Raw genomic sequence first — 6,485 nt, 5'->3', positions numbered from 1 at the left:
AGTTAAGCACTTGAGGTGGATGTATCTGGGGAGACTCAGTCCTATTAGGGCTGTTGGGATCACCCTGCCAGTGGTAACTAAGTTGGTAGAAGCCAGGATGAGAGCTTTATATTAGTAGGCTGGTTACTGAGGTCGAGGCTCAGAGCCATAGCAGCATAGCATTGAGGCACCCAAGGATACAGTGCAGGCAGTGACAGAACCTCTTACTGGTGTTGATGAGCTCTAAAACACAACAGATAGCACTGTCTTTGTGTCTCCTAGTGCAGAGGTTCTCAAACTGGTCCGTTGACCACCAGTGACCCACGAGTTCCATGCAGGTGCTCCGCGGATAGTTCCCTCTAAAGGTGTGCGCCTGGGTGGCCGCACACAAGAGAATGAAGGGCCACCCTCCTAATTAGTGGAGTCGCACAGGCATAGCTCCATTAAATAGGTGCCTAGACCCTGGAAAAGACACACATGTAAGGTGAGGTGGTGGCCTTGGGGGGATAGGTGGGAGGGGGAAGTGGGGTGAGAAGAGGGGGTGGAGGGAATTGGGGCTGTGCAGGGGTGCAGCGGCCAGAGAAAGAGGCAACTTTCCCCAGCTTCAGAGCTGCAGCTGCTGTGGAGAGACCCCCCTCCTTCCCAGCCTCAGCTCTGGGGCTGCTATAGCGGGGGAGAGAGGGCACATCCATCGCATTAGAAAGGTAAGACTACTGATATTAAAATATGAGTTGTGTGCATTTATTTGTGGAACAAAAAATGTTTTTTTTTAATATTGCTTTTATCCAAAGTGCTTTACAATAGTTAGCAAATGGTACAAACTTGTTTTATTCTTTAATTAAAACTAATCCAGTTGGATTAGGAATTGGGAATTGTTTGGGTAATTCTATTTAAAGTAGCAGACTGTTGTATGTTGAACCCTGTAGTGGGACAATGGGCTTAATATATCTGGATTGTTCAGGAGAAGGCTGGACAATGCAGAACACATGTTTTTTGGGGAAAATCCAGAACTGGGAGTGTGTTGGGGTCACCCTGCAAGTAATAACCAAGACTTCTGGAAGCCAGAGTGTGGCTGGTGTTTGCTGACAGGCTGCTGGGGTCAGGGCTGTTGGACCAGGGCTGTAGCTATACACACAGACTCTCAGGGCATGACCTGCTTGCTGTTCGGGAGAATCCCAGGTTTGGCGCTACAGCAGCAAAGCACTGTGAGGCACCTTGAGTTGCATGGCTAGTGTTGACAACCCCTCACTGTCTTGAGTTACACCCTGGAATGTCACACTCACATGATCATATTCAGTTTGAGAACGGTAAAGCTGACTTCAAGCAATTACATGACAAACAGAATTTTCTCATGTGATTTTTATTCCTTTTTATATAGGACATGAGTTATAAACAGCAGGTGTGAAGGTTGTGTTAATACTTGAACACGTGGTAGCACAGATAATTCTGCATTTTGTGAGATATTTGTGACATGTGGCCCAGGAGTCACTAGGAGTCTTGCAGAGAGAGAAGTCTTCTTATAACTCTCAGCCCCTGATCAGAACCCTGACAGGTCACATGGCTTGGTATGGGAAGCCACCATGTCTGGTAGATGGGAAGGGGGAAATGAGACATTTTGTCCTCTTTTATACAGGAAGTGGAATTAGTTGCAGAGCAGGACAATATGCACTGACATTTTCATAGAACTGGGCAACATCCTTACATTACTCCATTTTATCACTGACTTATTTCCATCCCTTTCTCATGTCCCCGCCTCAGACAGAAGCGCCAGACACACTGTACCAGCTGGTGCCTGTTGAGTCTGTAATCCACTTCCTGCCCCAGGAGGTGGGGTTGGGGCAGAAAATAACTTCAGTCAATTTCTGTCCAGTCCTTTCTTTTGACTATTCCTTTTTCCAAAGTTCCAGAGCAAGCATGCAAGGGGCTTGATAAAGCAAGGTACAAAATCCCTTAACTCCCATTTTAGTTTTAGTCCAATTTACATAGGTCTGAGATTAGAATTAGACCTCTCTTTTCTCTTCCTTTCCCAAAGTCCAAGAGCAGCCAGTAGAACTAGGCAATAGAGCATGACTAGGAATGTAGGAACTGCATGGCCAGATCAGACTAGTGCGGCTCTAGTCCATTATCCTGTCTGTAACTGTAACAGGGCACACTCACCTCTCACAAGTGCCTGCCTTGGCCGAGTGTGTGTGCTTGCGACTGCATTCTCTCTCTCTCAGTTTGTCCCTGCTCCTGTATAGAGCAGTGCCTCAGGGCTCCCTCCCTGGAGACAATGTCTTCAGCCTGTTGGGCCCTTTCTGGTCACAGCTCTCCAGCTGGGCTACCACAGTTCAGTTCCCGCTCTGAAGTGCCAGTGGCTAAATGGGGGAAAGAAGGAGACCCAGGCCCACCCCTACTCCAGGTCCCACCCCAGGGACCCTGTAGAAAGCAGCCAGCTGCTGTGTCCTTTTTCTATGTCGCACTGCTTCTCTAATTCCCTGGTCCGCTTCCCCGCAGCCCCGCACTGTCTTCACCCTTACCTCAGGGTCTTGTCCTAATGGAGTCCCAGCAACCAGCTCAGGGCTCCTTCTGGCCCTCCCTGGCTTCTAGCATAGAATCATAGAATATCAGGGTTGGAAGGGACCTCAGGAGGTCATCTAGTCCAACCCCCTGCTCAAAGCAGGACCAATCCCCAATTAAATCATCCCAGCCAGGGTTTTGTCAAGCCTGACCTTAAAAAACTTCTAAGGAAGGAGATTCTACCACCTCCCTAGGTAACGCATTCCCGTGTTTCACCACCCTCCTAGTGAAAAAGTTTTTCCTAATATCCAACCTAAACCTCCCCCACTGCAACCTGAGACCATTACTCCTTGTCCTATCCTCTTCTACCACTGAGAATAGTCTAGAACCATCCTCTCTGGAACCACCTCTCAGGTAGTTGAAAGCAGCTATCAGATCCCCCCTCATTCTTCTCTTCTGCAGACTAAACAATCCCAGTTCCCTCAGCCTCTCCTCATAAGTCATGTGTTCCAGACCCCTAATCATTTTTGTTGCCCTTCGCTGGACTCTCTCCAATTTATCCACATCCTTCTTATAGTGTAGGGCCCAAAACTGGACACAGTACTCCAGATGAGGCCTCATCAATGTCGAATAGAGGGGGACGATCACGTCCCTCGATCTGCTCGCTATGCCCCTACTTATACATCCCAAGATGCCATTGGCCTTCTTGGCAACAAGGGCACACTGCTGACTCATATCCAGCTTCTCGTCCACTGTCACCCCTAGGTCCTTTTCCGCAGAAGCTGCAGCAGCGCTGCCCTATCTGAGATTCTGCAGCTCCGCCAGCCAGCCACACAACAGCCATACTCCCTGAGCTCCAGAAAAGAAATACAACTTACTGTGGCCCTGCTGCAGCTCTTCTTATAAAGACCTTCTGGGCCCTGATTGGCTGTGTCCCACACAGCCACTCTAGGCAGTTTGGAGGTCCCTCTCCACTGCCCTTTTCTAGGGCAGGATGTGGCAGGGCCACAAGGCCTCCAGCAAGGGGCCTCAGAGGGTTTTATATACCCCATCACAATAACAGTGGTGGTATTCTTCAGAGAAAGGCCCTGTACTGGACAATCATGGAAACATCTGTCAGCATTGGAGATATTTCTTCTGAACCCCCATTAGCTATTGATTAGGTTCTGGCCTGAAGTATGAGGTATCTTTTGCAAATATATATCTCTCTATATATAGCTATAGCTGTGTGCGTGTGTGTGTGTATATATATATATATATAAATGGGCAGAGACTAATTTGTATGTATAAGCTGTTGTTTTTTCTGAATCCTACTAAGCTCTTGATCTTAAAGGTGTCTTTTGGCAAGAAATTAAATATGTACTATATTAAAAAAAACCACCAATGCTTGGTTTTTTCATTTATCTACATCTACCATTAATTATTGTTTCACCCAATTTACCAAGAAGTAAGGCTACTATCTTGTTAAAGATAGAATCATAGAAATGTAGGACTGGAAGGAATCTTGATAGGTCATCTAGTCCAGTCCGCTGTACTGAGGCAGGACTAAGTATTCTCTAGACCAGTGGCTTTCAAACTTTTTTCATTTGAGGGCCCCTAAAGAATTTCGAATGAAGGAGTGGACCCCTTTGTAATTCTTAGACATAGTCTGCAGACCCCCAGGGGTCCACGGACCCGAGGTTGAAAACCATTGCAGTCTAGAGCATCCCTGACAGGTGTTTCTCTAACCTGTTCTTAAAAACCTTAATATGGAGATTCCACAACCTCCCTAGGTAATTTGTTCTAGTGCTTAGCTACCGTTACAGTTAGGAAATTTTTTCTAATGTCTAACCTAAAGCTCCCATTATTAAGTCCATTATTTCTTGTCCTGTTATCAGTGGATAAGGAGAACAATTTATCATGTTCCTCTTTATAACAACCTTTTACATAACTGAAGACTATTATCATGCCCCACTCAGACTTCTCTTTTCCAGACTAAACAAACCCAGTTTTTTCAATCTTTCCTTATAGGTCCCGTTTACTAGACCTTTAATCACTTTTTGTTGCTCTCCTCTGGATTTTCTCCAGTTTCCTAAAGTGTGGTGCCCAGAACTGGACACAGTACTCCAGCTGATGTCTTACTAGTGCTGAGTAGAATGGAAGAATTATTTCTTATGTTTTGCTTACAACACTCATGCTAATATATCCCAGAAATGATGTTTGCCTTGTTTGCAATAGTATTACATTGCTGACTTATAGTTAGTTTGTGTTCATTATAACCCCCAGATCCTTTTCTGCAGTACTCCTTCCTAGGCAGTCATTTCCCATTTTGTATTGTGAAATTGATTATTCCAGTCTAAGTGCAGAACTTTGCATTTGTCCTTACTGAATTTCATCCTGTTTATTTCAGATCATGTCCTCATTTGGTCAGGATCCTTTTGAATTCTAGTCCTGTCCTCTAAAGTGTTTGCAACCCCTCCCAGCTTGGTATTGTCTGCAAACTTTGTAAGTTTGCTCTCTATACCAGTCATTATCCAGTCATTTATGAAGATATTGACTAGAACCAGATCCGGATACAACATTTGCTGCCCCCAAGTTCTCCAGTATAGTAGCTGATTTCAGTGAGACTTTTTTTCCTATTTCCAGTTCACCCACTTCATTCTTTAATTCTTTCACACGCACAAAACAAAGAAACTGATTGACAAAATATTTCACTATGCCAGTCTATTTTATGTGGAAGGTGCTCAGATACTAAAGAGGTATGCAATAGTACAAAATCCCTAAATACATAGATTTCACCATAACTGAAATTTGAGTTGCAAATTGGTTTTTACCTAGCTCCACAGATGGTTTCTACAAACAAACTGAAACCAGAGTTCTAAAGTAGGTGTCTGTAGATAGGAATATGCCATGTGGAATACAGTTTATTTCCTATGGACTATTTTGCTTTTTGGCAACGAGAAGTTTTATTTGTTTTCATCAGGCCTTTTATTAACATTCTGTTAGATATATTTATCTAATTGCACATTCTGTGTCCATGAATATAGTGGGTACAATGGGAAATTATGGATATGCAGGAAGAGCTACTGGCAGGAGTAAGCGCATGGCCAGTATAAGTGTAAATTTCATTTTATTGGCTTCACTCCGAAAGGCAGATCCCCAGCGGGTGTAAATTGTTGTAATTCTTTGGAGTTAATGGAACAATGACGGTTTAGACCAGCTGAAGATCTCCCCCTGTCCCTACTCCATTCTTAAATCTGTGGGTACAGCTTGTTAGCACAATCTGCTATGTGTCCTTGCATACCCCCAAAGCACACTGGGCCATTACTAATAAGGCGATTACACTCCACACACTATGCTTTTTGCCACCTGCAATACATTGTCCATTAGTTACCCACTTCTGCTTTCTGCTTGTTGTGACGAATATATCTTTCTTACCACTTGCAGCTGAATATAGTTATGAACTGTCTGGCTGGAGTATATAGTATTCATCCCATAAAACATTAGAATTAAGTACAAGCAGTCACTGTATTAGACTCTTTAGCAAAATATGTGTTTTCAAAAGTTCTGCTATTAGGGAGTCAAATAGATCATAGACTAATTATCTTCATTCTTACACAAAGAGTGACTTAAAACATTCCCACATACTATTACTTCAGACTTCTGTGGCTCTAGCTTCAATTATGTCGCTCTATTCATTTAGTGGAATATAGTCGATTATGGGTCACAGCAAGTGTTTTCTTTTCTACAGAATATTACATATTCTTTCAGTTAATAAAACAATCTTATACTTATGTAGCACTTTTTATCCCAGAGGTTTTTTTTTAGCAATTTATAAACTAATATGCAAGAATCATTCATATATCCTGAAATGCAGCCACTTCTGGAGTGGAATATGACAACAGTTTAACAGCTGATTTTAGCACTCCACAACAATTCAGAAAAGGAAGAGGATAATATAATAATAATATATTCAGTAATACCACAACCAGCTGAAACTATGAATGTGTTATGCAGGAGGTCATAGT

The sequence above is a fragment of the Caretta caretta genome, chromosome 1 (assembly GCF_965140235.1).
Source record: "Caretta caretta isolate rCarCar2 chromosome 1, rCarCar1.hap1, whole genome shotgun sequence".
NCBI lineage: Eukaryota > Metazoa > Chordata > Testudines > Cheloniidae > Caretta > Caretta caretta.
The sequence above is the reverse complement of the archived record's forward strand: the minus strand, read 5'-3'. Positions refer to the sequence as shown.